Source organism: Pelodiscus sinensis, chromosome 1 (assembly GCF_049634645.1).
Source record: "Pelodiscus sinensis isolate JC-2024 chromosome 1, ASM4963464v1, whole genome shotgun sequence".
Classification (NCBI taxonomy): Eukaryota; Metazoa; Chordata; order Testudines; family Trionychidae; genus Pelodiscus; species Pelodiscus sinensis.
The window spans coordinates 8099181-8118173 of NC_134711.1; the positions used below are offsets into that span (position 1 = coordinate 8099181).

At 44.0% G+C, this 18993-nt stretch overlaps 1 protein-coding gene across 13 annotated transcripts in view; it reads left to right on the plus strand.

Annotated features, from left to right (window-relative positions):
* The window catches only part of LOC112545341 (uncharacterized), a 292857-nt gene that overhangs the window by 92871 nt on the left and 180993 nt on the right, over window positions 1-18993 (plus strand). The window contains exon 3 of one of the 13 annotated variants that reach the window (XR_012903073.1): window positions 3596-3703. The exons of the other annotated variants lie outside the window; for them this stretch is intronic. The gene's annotated coding sequence lies outside the window, so the exon portion shown is untranslated. The remainder of the gene's footprint in view (window positions 1-3595; window positions 3704-18993) is intronic. 13 annotated transcript variants of the gene reach the window in all.

An 18993-nucleotide genomic window follows, 5' to 3' on the forward strand; every position in this document is an offset into this window, starting at 1 on the left:
CGAGAAAAGCTGCTCCATGTCTCCCTGGTCTGCTGGGGGGGGCGGGAGTCCCCCCCAGCAGACCAGGGAGACGCAGAGCAAAGCCGCGGAGCACGCCCGCAACGGGACAGCCCGGGCGCGCCTGGGCTGTCCCGCTGCGGGCGTGCTCCGCGGCTTTGCTCCCCGTCTCCCTGGTCAGCAGACCAGGGAAACGGAGCAAAGCCGTGGAGGACGCGGGCGGTCCCGCCACCTGCGTCTCCCTGGTCTGCTGGGGGGGGGCAGCTAGTGCCCCCCTTCCCTCCCCAGCAGACCAGGCTTTTCTTGCCTACACCTGGGGTAGAGCAGCTGGGGCGCTGCCGGGTTGGTCCCGCAGCGCTGCTCCTTGGCGCTACTGTACCAACCCGGCAGCACCCCAGCTGTTCTGCCCCAGGCATCCTGATTCAGCTGCTGCTGGTCAGTTTCAGCAGTGGCTGAATCAGGACGCCTGGGGCAGAGCAGCTGGGGTGCTGCTGGGTTGCTCCAGTAGCGCCGAGGAGCCGCGTTACTGGAGCAACCCAGCAGCACCCCAGCTGCTCTGCCCCAGGCGTCCCTAAGTCAGCCGCTGCTGAAACTGACCAGGGGCTGACTACAGGAAGCCCGAGGCAGAGTTGCTCTGCCCCGGGCTTCCTGGAATCAGCCACTGATCAGTTTCAGCAGCAGTTGACTTGGGGACGCGTGGGTTTCTTAGGTTGAATCCATCTGTAAGTCAGAACTGGCGTCCAGATTCAGCCGCTGTTGAAACTGATCAGTTTCAGCAGCGGCTGATGCCAGTTCCGACTTACATACAGATTCAACTTAAGAACAAACCTACGGTCCCTATCTTGTACGTAACCTGGGGACTGCCTGTATTTGAAGATCTGCCTGGGAAGGGGCCTCCTCCCTTCGCCCCTCCCTCCCCCCCCCTCCGGTCCGAACCAGTTTTTCCCGTTGCTGCAGCTCGTAATAAAACTGCCTTTGGATACTTGTTGCTTACAAACGCAGAGTGGGGACAATGTTTTCTTCCACACTACGGAAGACTTCAGCAGGAATTTCAACTCAAACCTCAAATGGGAAATGGACTTCAAAATCCTTCAACCCCTGAGATTTCCCAACAGTGGGCTTGTTCGCAATCAGTGCCAACAAAAAATGTCCACTACATTGTTCCCATGCGGGAATTGGCATGCATTCCCAAGGGGACATATTCACAGTACCCTGTAACTCACTACTACTACTTTGAGTGATGTCCCTGTGGGTGCTTCACTGTAGGTGTTGGGCTCGTCCTGGTGCTGCAGTTAAGTCTTGAACAGCAGTTGTCAGCCAGACTGTGAATGCATGGTCAGTGTCACGTGATGGTTGCACCCTTTCTCTGAAGTGCGCGGTCCAGCTACTGCCAGTTCCTTCATTGCCACCCTCAGTTGCAGTTAGAATGAGCTTTTCTCCTCAACTGTTGATCACGAAAATAAGAGTTCTATTAGTTGATTGTTCCTGTTGATAGTTCATAGCTCAAAGTTGTTAGTTTATAATTCGTTGTTTAAAAAAAAAAAGACCACCGTTTACGGCTTTCGCCACCTTTCTGAAGAAAAAAAAAAAGAAAAGACAGAGGTTACCTAGACTGAGGTGAACTCACGATAGTTCCCCTCCCACAATGCCAGGTTCACTAGGATTTAAAAAATGTGACTCGTGTCGCGAGGCCATGCCAGTGTCAGACAGACACTCAGCATGTATCAGATACCTAGGAGAGTCCTATGTGCCTAAGAAGTGCCTACATTGTTCAGAGCTCACAGCTAGAGTTCGTCAAGTCAGGGAGATGTGATCCTGCATGCTCCTGTTTGATAAAGTGTTGCAGCCTGCTAGCACTACACCGCCCACGGCACCATCAGAGCCCCCTAAGGCTCAAAAGTGCAGAGTTTTGTCCCCCACTAAGGGGTCTGTACCAAAGAAATGCACATCTCCGGCACACTCCTTGGTGCTGGTACTGGGGAGCAGGGTCAGTATGGCGGATAAGCTGAGTACCTCCGGCACCGTTTTGGCATGTTCTAGAGCACACTTGGACCCGAAAACCCAGCACAGAGTACTGTCTGTGCCGACAATGGGAATCGACTTTGGGTATTCCCTCTCCTTTACCACCGACACCAGGGAGCGCATTCCACCGCACCACTCAGCTGAGGCATGTGTCTCTTTCACCTTCACTTTCAGGGAGACTCAGTGTTTCACCATTTTCCAACCATATCGGGCCATGAAATGCTCTGGGAGGAACACAGAAGCATATACTCTTCCAGACAGTCATCATCGAGACATCTGTACCATGACCACCATAAGTACTATCCTGACCGCCCATACTGGTCACATGACTGAAATCAACACTACTCTCTCAAGACACTGGTCCCCCTGTTGCTACAGATCCAGGCATTCACATCACCATAAACTGTCTGCTCTGCCAACCCATGCATAGTACAGCCTACCTCATGTCCCTTCCTACCCACCACATCACTCAGAGCTGGAGGAGGGTCATCTGTCTGAACCAGAGAAGCAACAGCAAGATGCATCACCCAACGACCACTCCTTCTCACCAGACGAAACTGTTATCCCTGTGGTATTCCATGAAGACAAAGTAGTTCTCAGTCCTCACCCAAAGTTCCTCCCAAAGGTTCCCTTTGCTTTTCATTATAATAATCTTACCTGTCTTCTTTCCGAAGCCCCACACTGATAATAAAGAGGCTGCATGTCATATACTCAATGTCTTCAGGGCGATTGCCTTTTATTTGGACAGAACCAAACAAATCAAGTCACCTACGTTGTTTGTCTCTACTACAGAGAGATCTTTGGGATTGCCAATTTCTACCCAGAGGCAATCCAGGTGGATAGGTGCATCAGACTGGCCTACTCCACCTTTGTCCGAGATCCTCTGTTACAGCTATGTGCACACTCTACGAGGGTCATGGCAGCTTCTACAGCTTACCTGCATAACATTCCTCATGGACATTTGTAGATCCATAACATGATCCTCCATTCATACATTTGCTGGACATTATGCTCTTGATATTTACTTGTCCCATGGCACTCATTTTGGGCACACCATTCTAGCTACAGTGCATGATACTGATTAGCCGAAGCACCTGTCTCTGAGCACGGGTACTGCTTCATAGTCACTAAAGGTGGAGCACCCATAGGCACACTTCTAGAAGAAGAAGAGAGGGTTACTCACCTTGTGCAGTAACAGAGGTACTTCGAGATGGCTGTTCTTGTGGGTGCTCCACCACCTGCCCTTCATCCTCTCTGCTTCGAACATGGTTCTTTTTCCTTACAGAGAAGGAACTGAAGGGACGGTTGGCTGTGCATGCGTAGTAGCAGCACTGTGCGTGCCATCTGCTCTGCAGCCTACCGGAGGGCACTGCTATCAAAAATCTCCAACTTGGGTATGCAGTGGTGCTCAGACACCTAAGGTGGAGCACCTACAGGGACAACCATCCTGAAGAGCCTCCGTTACTGCACAATTGAGTAACCTTCTTTCTGCTTTTTCAGAAAGTTCCCTATTATCTTATTATTTGCATTATACTTTATGTACAGCATAGCTAACAAAGTCTCTGCATCTTTGCAGGGAGAATGTTTCTGATACCAGGTTCTCCATTTGGATCACTTGATAATTGCCCTGTTCAAATTGTTCTCTCTAAAGCTTCTGGAACCAACCAGCCACTTTCACTGACAGGTTAGTGAACTAGATGGACTATTGGTCTGACTATGGCCAGTTTTAAGTTCTTATTTTAGCCTCTTCTGCAGATCTTAGAATTTTACTCGGCTCTGCAACCTCAAAGCCTATCTCCCCTCTATACATTGGTGTTCTGTCATGGTAAACAGGCTGAATATGAGTTTGTGGAGAAAATGACCTAGAATGATGTTTTGACTGATTGAATCCTCTTCTAACACTAAAATCCCACGTGTTTGAACAAACAAAACAAAGCAATTCTTCTAGTTGAGAAAATTTCCATTTATGCATCAGGAGGTTTTTAAAAACTCTCTCATATGTCTTCTGAAGTCTTCCAAGCCTTAAAAATCAGATTTACTAAATAGCACTGCACTGATTCAGCCACAAACTGTAGCAGAGAACACTTGACATAATTAAGTAATACAGTTACAATTTAAGGCCTCATTCTTGTCCATCTGGTGGACCCTTACACACAATGCAAGAATCTTATTTAAGTCAGTACCTCTGTGACAAGCAGACCCTCATACCTGTACAAAGAAATAGTGGAAGGTCCGGGACTAAAACAGGCAGAGGGGGGCAAGTTGAAAGGGAGTGAAGAGTAGCTGGTTTTAAATGTCACTGCAGACAGGGCTTTGAGGGCAGGTTAGGTGAGGGAACACTTAGGAACCCTCAGAGAATAAATGACAGAGTGTACTGTCACATCTGCTGCCCCTTATAAACAGGGCCCTATCAAGTTCAGACCATTTTGGTCAATTTTAGCCATAGATTTTTTTTTTTAAAGCATAGATTTCATTATTTCAGCTATTTAAATCTGAAATTTCATGGTGGTGTAATTTTGATCCAAAAAGGAGTTTTGGGAAGGTGTTCACAAGGTTATGGTAGAGGGGATGCAGTACTAATACCTGTCTGTGCTGCTGCTGTTGGCAACGGCTCTGCCTTTCAAGTTGGGCAGCTGAGAACAGCAGCTTCTGGCTGGGATACCAGCTCTGAGGGTAAAGCTGCCACTAACAGCATAGAAGTAAGGATAGCATGGTATGCTATTCCCACCCTTACTTCTGCTCTGCTGTCTGCAGAGTTGGGCTCTCAGACAGGAGCCACCTACTCTCTGGGCACCCAGCTCTGGTGGCAGTAGGGCAGAAGTAAGAATAGCAATACTGCAATCCCCTAAAATAACCTTGTGAGCCCCCTGCAACTTTTTAGGGTCAGGACATCCAGTTTGAGAAACACTGGTCTCTTCAGTGAAACCTGTATTGTGTAGGGTAAAAGCACACAAAAAGACCAGATTTCACTGGGGGAGACCAGATTTCATGGTGTCTCATGCAAGTTTTATGGTGGTGGATTTGGTAGGACCATACCCTACACCTGGATGATAGCTAGGGCTTTATGCTGGACTCACTCTTGCTTCTTAAAATTGACTCATTATTAATTTACCAGTTAGTGTGGTGATTGGTGTATATGGAAATAGAGGCCTTGTTGTGTATCCGTAGAGGAATCATGGGATGAGATTGTTCTTCGTGAAGGATTTGAATGCTGCATTTGAAACTGGACGTCCGGATTCCTGAGGAAGCTTTCAGAATCTCGGTCATAGAATCATGTCAGACTGTATATAGACAATGTTGCAGCACTGTTTTACATAAACCATCAGGGTAGGGCCAGATCTCAAGCACTTTGCATGGAAACCATAGCACTTTGGAACTGGTGCCTCAAATACAGCATAAACCTTACCACAGTGCATCTCCTGGGCACCTTGAACATGATGGCAGAGAAACCCGCACATATTGTTATGTTTTTTACCAGCAGTGGGGTCACCCCACCATACATCTATTTGCCACATAATCAAACAGAAAATGTCACCTATTCTGCTCCAGGGTAGGCATCAGCAAGGGGGTTCAGGGGATATGCCTTTCTCATCAGTTGGTTCTCACCTCCTATATACATTCTCCCCAATACCTCTGTTGAACAGGGTAGTCCACAAGGGAAGAGAGACCGAGCACAACTAATTCTCATAGCTCCATCATGGCCATGTCAATCATGGTTCCCATTTCTAATGAGGATGTCCTGTGTGCCACCGATCCACTTACCATACAGCCAGAATCTCCTCCTTCCCCGAGGATCCCACACTACCCAAACAAACTTTGTCTCATTACACCTGAAGGCATGGCTCCTAGATGGTTCTCTGAGCTAGAACTAACTTGTTCACAACAAGTACAAGCAGTCCTTCTACACAGTTGGGTACAGAGCACCTGTAAAACTTACCTTCAGAAATGGAAGAGATTTTCTGAATAGTGCATACACTATCAGGTAACACCCTCAACATCCTCCATTAAAGTCCATCTCTCTGCCATTATTACTGTTGACCTTAAGATGACTTGTCGATATTTGCACATCCACTCACTAAGAGGTTTTTAAAGGGCCTTCAAGCACTTTACTCTGATATTATCCCACCAACACAATTGTGGGACCTCCATCTTGTATTGAACGCCTTAACTCGGCCACCTTTCAGACCAGTGACCACAAACTGTCTCTCACGCTTATCCATGAAGACCGTATTTCTTGAAGCCATTATCTCAGTGAGAAATGTGGGAGAGATTGTGGCCCTGATGGCAGACCCCCCATACACCACTTGTTTTTTTAAAGACAAGGTCACTCTACATACCCACCCCAAATTCCTCCCTAAGGTACACTCATCCTTCCACATCAGTCCGACAATACATCTTTCTACCTTTTTCCCCCAAACTCCACACTGTTGGTTCTCGGTTCGGTAAAATGGTGGGAGTCCCAGAGGCTTAAAGCCAAATACCCAGTGAAGACACCGAATGATGGCAAGACAACAAAGGAGGAATGATTTATTAAACTGAACAACTTAAAATGAGCGATTACCCAATATTTGCCACAAAACAATTGAACCACAACAATTTTTAAAACTCTGTTACAGCTAAGTCAAATATATACATATTTCAAAAACTGTTTCTTTAAACACACTGACAATAGCAAAGGTAAAAGTTACAACTGAGCAATATATTTTCTAACCTGTCTCTTTTAAACCACTTAACAACAGTTAGGGTAAATTAAATACTTACGAACTCAGCAACAACAGTACAAAGACATACAAGGAATCAAGGAATCGGAGCATGCTTGAGATTCGTACACCCCTTTTTAGATTCGGTGGGTGGGAGGCGGCCTTTGGGTGATCAGTCCTAAGCCAGACTCAGATTCTGTCTTTCAGTATTCGGGAGTCTTCTCCGAGCTTAGGGCTCAGAGGTTTTTATGTTATTGCCTATTACCATATTTGGTATTGTTTGCGCTCTGGGAGTGGCATGGGTGCGGTGTGATGCCCATATATGGTGTTGAGTGCTGGACTCTGGCAAGCTCCATTTTATTGGTAGATAAGCCCTTTTGCTATCCATGTGATGTGGTGAGGTTACGGAGGTAGATCTCGGCTATGTGCGCGAGGCCTGGCCAAGAGAACCCATACTTGACACACACCAGCTCCTTCGAGAGGACAGTGCACATCCTTGACCTACGCTGAGCTCTCTTGTTCTACCTATAATGAACTAAGCCTTTTTGAATGTCCCCAAGACTGTTTGTCAATAACAGCCAGGCCCTCTCATCATAGAGACTCTCACTGAACCTCAGACTGTATTAATCTCTGCTATTGACAGTCTCAAGTAATCCCTCCAGATAATATAAAGAGACACTCCACTAGAGCCATATCTACCTCAATAGCATTCCTCGGCAAAGTACTCATGGGACACATTTGTTTAGCTGCTACCTAGTCCTCAGACCACACTTTTGAAAAGCACTACACACTTATGCAGGGACCTCTCTCCAATCTAAAATTTGCCAAGGTGGTCCTTGCCACCATTTTTCTGCCAGATCCAAAGTTCCTATCTCCATAAGTCGGAATTGCTTTATAATCACCTAATGTGGAGCATCCATGGGGCCATCTCTCTCTCTCAAAGAAGAGGAAATTACTCACCTGAACAATAACTGACATTTTTCAAGAGGAGTGTTGTCCTTGTGGGTGTTCTACAACCCTCCCTTTCCTCTCCTCTACTTCAGAGAGGGTGGGGGCTCATGCATGCTTGATACCTGCCACCTAGGAACACGCGGCTGCAGATGTGCGCATGCGCAACCCTAGGGATGCTGCTCCAAAATCTCTGATGGATGACTGAGGCGCACTGACCTAATGTGGAGAACCTATGGGGACACTCATCTCAAACGTCAGTTACTGTCGCAGTGAGTAACTTCCTCTTTCCAAATGTTCCTAAATTTACTGAAGGCTATGTTTGCTTTCCCCATCCTTATTTCCTCAGAGCATGTACCATCTTTACTTATTGTGCTTCCAGGATATTTGAATTGATCTACCCTCTGTACCTGTTCATTGTCTATTTTGATGTTTAAATCCATATTTTCAATTACCATGGTTTTATATTTCTTTGCATTGGATTGCGGTTCTACCTTCTCTATCCTTTGCTTTAACTTCATTTTTGTGCATGCTTGAAGTCCTTCAACATTTTCATGTAGAAGAGTGGTGAAATCAGCAAAATCTAGATTGAATAATTGCAAAGATTCCACCTTAAGCCAAACTGATTGTTCTTAAGTCACTTGAGGCCATAATCGATGAGCAAGAACAAGAATGGAGACAGGATGCACCTTTGCCTTACCCCATCTTAATTTTAAATGACTTAATCTAATCTATTTTAATACAACATTAGGAATTAATGTAAGGAAGGCATTTTACACTGATACATTGTGGAAAACTGTTAGGCACTATGGAATTCAAATGAAACGTATTTCAATTTACACTATCAAGTGCTTTTTGAAGTCTAGGAAATTAATATCAAGGGTTCCTTGAAATTCATTCATGTTTTCAATAACCCTTCTTAAGGTGAAAATTGTGTCTGTGTATGAGCAACTTCACCTAAAACCAGATTGTTCCTTACAAAGAAAGGTATCCAAGTTTCCTTTTATCCTGTTTAACACAATTGTAGCTAAGTTTTCTCCTGTGATAGAAAGAAATGTCACTCTTCTTCAATTCGAGCAGTTACTTAAGTCTCCCATTTTCAGAAGCTTGATGATAGTACCAAGTGTCCATTCTTTTGGAATGTTTTGTTCTTTCCACATTTTATTGCAGAATGAGCATACTTCTGTTGCTTGCTCTTCACTTACATATTTGAATATTTTGGGGAAAATGCCAGCTAGGCCTGGTGCCTACTCTATATTTTAGCTTCTGTAAAGCTTTCAAAACCTCCTCAACTGTGATTTGAGACATGTCGAGGTATAATGATGGGAGTTCCTCTTTGTTGATCTCAAACAGTTGTTGGATCAGGTTGGTTAAGCACTTCTTTGAAGTGTTTGACCCTTCTGCTTTCTTGAGTCTTAAGAGTTTCACCAAATTTCCCTTTCACTGGGTCTCTCCTGGAATTAAACCTGCACTCTGCAAGCTGTTTCAAGATAGTGTAAACCCGTGGTGTCCTACATGCTAGCCACATGTGGCTATTTGGCCAGTTGAATGTGACTACTTGGGTTGAACAATGTGGGTTTTTGGCCAGTTGAGTGAGGCTAGTTCAGTAGTGGTAGCCAATATAGTGGCTATTGCTTCAGAACTGGTTGGCACGATGGCTGTGTCTGCATTAGCATCCCTTTTCCGGAAAGGGATGCTAATGAGACACATTGCAATTGCAAATCCGTGGAGGATTTAAATATCCCCCACGGCATTTGCATTTACATGGCTGCCGCTTTTTTCCGGCTTGGGGATAAGCCGGAGAAAAGCGCCAGTCTAGATGTGATTCTCCGGAAAATAAGCCCTTTAAAGGAATAGGAATAAGAGATCCTCCGGAAAAGGGCTTATTTTCCGGAGAATCACGTCTAGACTGGCGCTTCTCCAGCTTATCCCCAAGCCAGAAAAAAGCGGCAGCCATGTAAATGCAAATGCTGCGGGGGATATTTAAATCCCCCGCGGCTTTGCAATTGCGATGTGTCTCATTAGTATCCCTTTTCCGGAAAGGGATGCCAATGTAGACACAGCCCATGGGTATAGATAATTCTAGAGTCATTTCTTTGTATGGATACTGTCTCAATTATAATTTCTCTTAGAGGTATTGTGGAAAAGGTTGCCATTTCAGAGATATTTGAATGAGTTCCTTCTAGTAGGGCTAAGTCTGAAAAGTGATATTTAAACAACCGTAAAAACAACAAAACATTTTCACTGTGTACAGGAGAGCTCTCTGGAAAAAGATAAAGGAACAGTTTACATCCATGCAGTGTTGTAGAGGATACAATAGGGTCTGACCCACATTGAGGAATTAAATTAGGAAGTTTAAGGCCTTGCATAAAAATATAGTGGAAAGGAAAATGTGAGACCTGTACACTGATATGATAGCAATTTCTAGAGAGTCTATTTAGATTGGTTCCTTTAGATTTGGGTGTTTCGAAGAAGTTCTGTCAGGGGTTTTTAAAACAGAAGCGTGTTGCAGATAGAAAAATATATTTGGTACTTTTTATCTTGATCAAGGGTTGAAAATAAATCCTTGCTTTTCCTTAAGAACTCTTTATACTTCTCCTCAGAGAATCTTTGAAAAATAGTCTTTAAACAAACTGTTACTTCTGTATCTGATTTCTTCCACGGTTTTTATCAGGGTACCTTATAGAAAACTGGATCATTTGAAGGATTTGTCTGTTGTGTGTTCTCCTTTCTTCCACTTACTATCCGTCAAGTGCTATAGACGGATTCTGTGCCGTCTGGTGAAACCAGCCATATACAGATGGGTATGTCTGAAAGTTAAAAACAATTTGTGCAGATTTTCAAGTCTTGTAATAAGATGGACTTTTTATTTTGTTTTGCTGTGTATGGTATGCACTTTTACTGCTGGTAATGAAATTTGAGCCTTGATCTAAGAGTCAAATTCAAGGATGACAAAAGTGATGACAATAGTGGGTATTACTTGTATAGCAAAAGAGCTGAAAAGATGGGTTTGTAGTAGGAAAGCAACCATTGCATCAATCAAACCAAAGCATCAATCATCATGCAACTACGTACATCTTTTCTCATACTACTTTTAGTTGGTTTAAAACTTTTCCTCCTTTTATATGTGAATTATGACGACCGATTAATGTGTGTGTGCCCATTTACGTCCCTTCTAAATTTGGCCATGAAATTCAGCACCTTTTCTCTCAATTGTGGGCTTGTTGTAACCTGGTCTTCAAATTTAGATTCTGAAGTCACCATTCTGGTCCTCCAAAGTTTTACATGAAAAAGAGAGAAGCTGGAGACCTTGTATACCCAATGTGTATTTTTAAATAAAATTTTAAAGAACCCTAAATGCTTTTGGAGGGAGAAAAACATTAAGGCAATCCTTCTAAATGAAAGAGGAGTAGTAAATCTTTAAAGCTATTAATTGAACAATTTCTGCACTATAACAAAAAATGTGTTAATTATTGAATGTTGGCTTCAGTATCAGTTTTTGGATTACAGATCTGAGATGCCAGGACTGGGTTAGTTCTCTTCTGCTGCTCTAGAAGTAGGCATGGACATATAGTATGACAGATATATGTAAAATAATGGAATCCGTTGATGGCATATCTTGATAAAAAAAGCCGTTTATTACCTTTAGAAAAGATGAGAGCTCTTATATCCCAGGAGGTCATGCTGCCAGTCTGAGTGAGTCATTTATGTGGACTGTAGCATGTGGTGAGTGAATCATCAGGTGTTGAACAGATTAACATTTCAATAGGGCATATGCAAGATAATATTTCCTCACAAAGTCATCTAGTACCTTGCTAAAGAAGGAAAGGCAAAGAGACAGATTGATTCTCATCTCATTGGAAGAACTACTTAGTGCAGTGTTTCTTAAACTTTTTAAGACTGAGGAACACCAAACAATTTGGGGGAAGGGGGGAACACCAAGGATTTTTTTTATAAATTTTTAAATCAAGTAAAATATGTCCAGCACAAAAGGTTTTTGCATTATTTCTATTTATGGCAGGAACAGGGAGCCTTTTCTGGGTAAGGAGCCACTGACCTATTAAAAAAAAAAAGTCAGGGACCATACAAGTGAGAAGCAAAAAACAACAACCCCTCCAAAACCCCTCAGTCCTCACTGATGTGGCCCCCAACTGAAACAAACTCCACACAAGCTAATCTGTAGGATAAACAACTGCCTGAAGAGCAGAGGCCATGTGCCAAGGAGTAAAATTTTCCCTTGGTCTGAATAGATCAGAACAGAAGGGATTTTCAGCAGCACTAGTTTGGGGTGGGTCGCTGGCATTTTAGAAACAGTTCCATTGCACTGATACTCCTCCTGTGTGTGTTACATTTTAAACTTTTGTAGTCCTGCACACTCTAGTCCAGCAACATCTGTGGTCTGGCATATATTTAGTTAGATGGACATTCCCTTATGGGCATGGCCATGCTTCCCGTAAAGTTTGTTTGTAGCCACCACTCCTTGCTATCAGTGTTCTGTGCTTTTATTTAGCTCTGATTTACCCCTAAATGTCTTCTGAGAGCCCAGTAAGCAGAAGAAGGGTTGGCAATGCTGCTCGACAATATTGGCCTCCCTTGATTTGGCAAATTTTCTGGTTCAGCGCTGATCAGGTTCCGAGGGTACTGGACTAGAGAGGTTCATAAGAACATTAGAATGGCTGTACTGGGTGAGACCAAAGGTCCATCCAGCCCAGTATCCTGTCTGCCAACAGTGGCCAATGCCAGGTGCCCCAGAGGGAGTGAACCGAACAGGTAATCAAGCAATCTCTCATACCACTCATCTCCACTCTGAGAAACATAGGCTAGGGACACCATTCCTTACCCATACTGGCTAATAGCCATTAATGGGCTTAACCTCCATGAATTTATTTAGTTCTCTTTTAAACCCTGTTATAGTCCTAGCCTTCACAACCTTCCCTGGCAAGTAGTTCCACAGGTTGACTGTGCACTGCTTGAAGAAGAATTTCCTTTTATTTGTTTTAAACCTGCTGCCCATTAATTTCATTTGGTGGCCCTCAGTTCTTATATTATGGGAACAAGTAAATAACGTTTCCTTATTCACTTTCTCCACATCACTCATGATGTTATATATCGCTATCAACTGTACATTCGCAAGTAGTGATTGCTGTTTTGACCCACGATGTGAGATGGAATAGCTGTCATGGAGGATCTGAACTTAAGCTCCACAACTTTGTTTTTGAGGTGGCTTCTTCTATGCCCTCAGCCCCTATTGTCTCAAGGAAATGAACTGGTTTACATAGGTATTTGCAGGATAGGATGAAGTGCATGGTAGCCCAGGAACTCTAGAGCCAGCCTCTTAAATATGCTAGGTTAATATATAAAACAGCAAAGACAGGGTGTGATCAAAGGAGAGCGTATAGCTAGAGTTGGATCACTTTACTTCCAATTATGGAGCTGCAACTAATTTGTAGCATTTTGATCAGTAAATGTACATCTACACAGCAGTGTTAGTTTGGAATAACTACACTTCCTTCAACTTCCTGCTGTGTAGACAGTTCCAAAAACTGAATTAAACTGTTTCGACTGAAGCTTTGTAATTGACGTAGCTGAAGGTCATAGAACACTAGAACTGGAAGGGACCTCAAGAGGTCCTAGAGTCCAATCCCCTGCCCTCAAGGCAGGACAAAGCACAGTCTAGAGTAGACCATCCCTGATATATGTCTATCTTACCTGCTTTTAAATATCTCCAGAGATGGAGATTCCACAACCTCCCTAGGCAATTTATTCCAGTGTCTAACCTCCCCGACAGGAAGTTTTCCCTAATGTCCAGCCTAAACCCTCCCTTGCTGCAGCTTAATCCCATTGCTTCTTGTCCTATCTTCAGAGACTAAGAAGAACAATTTTTCTCCCTCCTCTTTGTAACACACTTCTAGGTACTTGAAAACTGCTATCATGTCCCCTCATTCTTCTCTTTTCCAAACTAAACAAGCCCAATTCTTTCAGTCTTCCCTCATAGCTCATGTTTTCTAGGCCTCTAAGTTGTGTAGCTTACTTCAACTTTAGCCTTACTGTGTAGACATACCCTCACTCTTTATATAACCGTAAATGTTTAGGCATTGCTGTTAGTTCAGCCTACAATGGATGAGTTTGCTCAGCAGGAACCGTAGCTTTAAAGTACAGGCAGTTGATTAGGAGTAGGGTGGGGAGAAGTGTGGCTGCTTATCTTCCCAGTTTATGACCACTGCAAGACTGAGCCCTAAGAGGAATGAAGATAAGTTGAATTATTAGCATCACACGTTTACCATAAAAAGGAAACCCACCCCTGAAATCAGAAGATCAGTGTAACTGGTGGCTTGTATTGTGCCCACTGAGACTATGCATGTAAGGGATCTTCCTGATGCCCATGTCAAAAGGGGATGAGCTGTCTTCCAGGCATTAACCCCTTTGCTCTCCCACATGCATGTGACAAATCCATGTTTTGGGAAGTAGTAGGCTATGGCACTATAATGTTCTACATGCACTGTCTATCTTTGCTGGCTTATATTTATTGTCGTCATTTTGTCTTGAGTGTATACAAGTCAATGATGGTTCATCTTTTTATGTTGTTTAAATTTAATATTCTGCTGTAGTTGGCCAACAGCCAGCTACCCAAGATGGCTTTGAACTGCAATAGGCATAACATAACTTTCTTAGGAGAAATAAGCAGTTTTTTCTAATACCTACTCTTTCTATAATGCCTTCTATTCTAAGATTTGAACGCATTTCACATATATTAATGACTTTATCCACACAGTCCCCTAGGAACTAGGAAAGGATTATTATCCTCATTTGACAGATGGGGACTGAGACCAATCAAGGCCAGACTTTCAAGACTCCTGAGATCCTATTTACATGCCAAAATAAGTGGACATGTTTTCAGAAGAGCTCAGCGCATAATAGCATAGTTAACACATTATAATTCTGGCCATATGGGAACTTCTCAAAATCTGGTCCCAGTTGAGGGTGTCAAACTGTCAGATCTGGCCCTGAGCTCTTTTAAAAATCTTTCGCTAAGTGACTTACCCATAAGATCATGCACCAGATTTGTAGGAGAGCCAAGAATAGAGGCATAGTTTACTAATCTTGAGCTTTACCCATTAAGCTATGTTTCCTTTAGCAAAACAATTAATCAAAACTGTTTTTCAGAGGGAAGGGGCAGAAAAGCTAAACTTGTTTATCATGATTAAGAATGTGGTGAGGATAATAAGGATATACACTGAACAGTTCTCTACTTGTGATGAAAAAAAGATAAGGATGAGATGGGAAAGGAGAAAAATTTACTATTTTTGTACAGAGCAAACTCTTTTGGTTTCCAGTGGACTATCTGTATGTGGAACAAGGATTTGAATATCACAAGAAATAATATTTGAGGAGAGTTAGGGGAAAGGGAAGAAGTGATATAAGGAATTGAATGCTTCAGAAGCTCAGTTTTCTTCTATGGTTGTTTGTAAAATTTGCCTTTCAGAATGGCTGCAGAGGAATAGTGAAATTGTGCCTAGCACATGCTAGCATTGTAGCAAATGTGCATGAAACCATACATAAGACAAATGTGTGTGTTCGTTCATTCATTCTCTAGCGGGGTGAGGGCTACTCCATAAGTTTTCTTGCCTTTTTTTAATTAAAGATGGCCAATTTTGTAGCTTTGACCTCATCTAATATTTTGGGGGGGCAGTTTCAGTTTGTGTAGATTATCACCACCCGACTTTTGTTGAGTTTCAGGTTTGACTAAATCTGAAAGCTCCAGAGCAAAAACACATAGCTGCAATTACTGGTTTTGAGTTGGAAACAATCATAAATTCCACCCTGGAACCTGTGGTGAGGTTAGGGGTTTCACTGGAAACTCACACCAGATTTGAAGTGCTGATGACCCTTTCATTGACCTTGAGTTTAGAGTTACTCAAAGCCTAAGCTCAGGAAACTTTCCTGTATTTGTGTACCATTATTAAAGCTTCTTATAATGGGTTTTCTTTAGAGTCTTTCAGAAACAGATATCAATAATTATAGGTACACTGCCCAGTCTGTTAGAGCATTGGTTCTCAAATTTTTTGGTCCATAGCCCACCCTTGCTCAATGCAAACCTTTCAATGGGCCACTAGCCAACTACCCATGGTGACAAAATGTCTTTGCTTCTCTTAAATACTAAATTGTTCATTTTAGGCTACTGTAGCTATAACAAAGGGGTATATAGAAATGGTAAGAAAGGAAATATTAATCAAAATAAACAAATTAAGCACTTTTGAGTTCATCATTTTAGTTTACCAAGCTTCATTTTAAATAAAGTAAATATTACTTTTTGTCCAAAATAAAAGTTTTCAACATTGTCTTTATGGCGAGAAATTTTTTGGATCGGAGCCCTGATTTGCAGAAAAATCAGTTGGGAGCTACACACAAGAGAGGGGCAAAACCCTCCCTAAAACAACAACAACAAAATCCCAAATCCTCACTGATGTGGCCCCCGGCTGAGATCTCATGCCCCTGAAAGATCAAGGTTCAGGGCTTCCCATGGGCCAGATTAACTCTTTGCGTGTCCCCCTAGGTTCTGCAATGGGGCCAAAACCAGGGTTTCAGTGAGTGGGAGGGGGCTACCAGGGAGTGGAATAGGGTTGGGAGTGGGGGGGCAGAGATGTCTGGGTGGAGGTAGGGTGCTGGATTGGGCTAAGAGTGGGGATCTGACTGGAAGTTTGGGTGCAGTAGAGGGTAAGGTCTGGCCAGAAGGACAGGTGCAAGAGTGGGCTGATGGTGGGGTGTCTGGAAGGGACAGGAGACTGCAGGAGCACGATGGGGTTCTAGGAGGAAGGGAGGGTGAGTGCAGGAGTGAACTGGGAGTGTGGGATCTGGGCATGAGAGGGATGGGGGCACTTATTTGGCTTTATGTCCCCTGCTGCTTCCAGGCGCCTCTCCCAACACTGCATCCCAGGAGCTGCCTCCTGCTGCTCCCATTGGCCACAGTTCTGGCCAATGGGAGCAGCAGAGAGTCTCCAGGCAGCCCATCCACATGTTGCCATTCCCTCAGCCAGGTGCAAGGGAGAGAAAATGCACAGAGTTGCTTGCTTTCCCCTTAAGCTGGATCCTGCGGTGAGGCTTGGGGCAATAGGAATGGGGTGGGTTGCAGGGCTAGAGTGTCAGCATGGCCTCCCCACTGACGATGGGAGGGGGGGTGAGCCTTGAGATGCAGCCCACTGACCGCTAGTGCCACAGTTGGAGAACCACTGACTTAAATAGCCATTGAAGTCAATGAAAACTTTGAATAAGGTCACAGGGTTGGACACATTTGAGGAGTCTCTCCTAGATATCTATAATTGAAGTTCATCTAAAGGATGCTGAGATCGTTAGCTTTAACAGGAATTGCAGATATTCTATTGCTCTTTGGATCAGATTTAATATTTACAAGTAAAGCTTCTCTCTCAACCTGAGAATATCCGTATAAATACAGATTAAAAGAGTGAAAAGCGGAGATCTAAAGTTTGATTTAAAAAAAAAAAATCAAGAATATCTATCTGCACTTTTCATTCTCACCCCTTCCCAGCCATTATCATTAAGTAAAGTTCACATCATGGCTGCAAGGGAAGCATGCTCATTAATTAGGGTGAGCAAAAACCTAGTAAATTTAATATTTTACAGCAATTTACTGAAAAATGCCTTCTGAATTTCTCAGATAAATGTGGAACATCCACAGAGTGGGGGCATGCTACACTTCTTGTGTTTATTGAATTTCCTATATTTTACTCTTGAACTGTCTTAAATTCCACAATTATAAATTGTGATCTGACAATCACCCATTATTTATGTATTCCTTCACACTAAGAAAACAGTGCCATTACTCTTCCCCAGCACAAGAATTCTTTGCTAGCAAGAGAAGCTACAGTAGAGCGAACTTATTTTTTATTAAGTGTCATATGGGAGAAGTCAGAAGACTTTTGTCCTTTTAGATTGTTTAGCCTTTATTATGCAAGTCCTTGAGCAATGAGCAATGCACATCAGGTCATGAGCAGTGGTAGGCTGTACGTGGGTGCAAGTTCTCTGTGCTAAGCGGTTGTAAATCTCTAGTTCTCTGCGCCAATTCTCACACTTTTTGCTCTGCAGCATGTACCCTCATCCTGGCTTCCACTAGGGATGTTATAAAGCGTGTTTTTTTTTTTAAAGTATAACCACTGAATTTATACACATAGGGGAGGAGGTGGGTGGGGGAGCGCACAAAGTCTTTGCTGCCCCCTCCCCCAGAGAACTGCCAGCTATTCTGAACAGCTGACAGTTCCCTCTAGGTACCTGTTCCCCTGGTGGTGGGAGGAGACTGTGTGCTCCCTCCAAGTCAATCAGGGCCTGGGGAGAGGGAGCACGTGAAGTCTCTCGCTCCCTGCATGGGAGCGCCACACTTAAGAGTCAACCGCGAGCCGAGCAGCAGCTGGCAGTTGACTTAGTGCTGAGCCCCTTGCAGGGTGGGAAGAGACTTCATATGCTCTCCCCGTCCCCAAGCCCTCACTGGCCTGGCGAGGGGGGGGGGGGGGGGAAGAGGGGAGTGCAAAGACACTCACTCCCTGCTCTCAGGCATGTGGGGCTGAGTGTCAACTACCAGAGTTGACTCTTAAGTGCTGCATGCTCCCCGGTCCCTATGCCCTAATTGGCCTGGGGGCAGGGGTCTGGCAGGGCCTCCGCAGGCCAGATCAACCCACCTGAAGGGCGGTATCCATCCTGTGGAGGCTCTTTTTGCCCACCCTTGGTTGAGGTGTGTGGGGGAGGTGTGAAGGGGATACAGGGGAGGTGTGAGGTGCCTCCCAGAAAATTTATTGCAATTGCCTTCTCACTGGATAAAATTCTAAAGTTTAGATTTCTTCATAATTAATATTATGAATTAAAATTATAAACATTTCTTATTAACTTCTAGAAATTGCCACACTACAATAGCAGTGCAAATCAATCAGGCCTATGTAACAACACACTATAATAACAGTACACAAGCATTGCCGACTTTCATCTTCAAATATTACGTAAATTTGTTAGGAAAAGGTTCAAAATAAAAAGCTCAAATTATTCATTTAGGCATTGTAACAGGGTTCATTCACCTCACAGAGCCACCAACCGTCAGACTTGGGAATTAACTCAGACAGCTGCATCCAGCTGGTTCATCAGGTCCCAGGCAGGCCTTGGGGTTCGAGCCGGGCCTTCACCTCAGGCCAGTCCTCCGACTCACCAGGCACCAGTAGAGCCTTTGGTTTCTCTAGGTCAAAGGGTAGCCCTGCTGGCCAGTTTGGCCAGGCCTCGGCAGCCCAGGTAGGGAAGCCTTTGCTGGCCTGAGGGAAGGTGGCTGTGG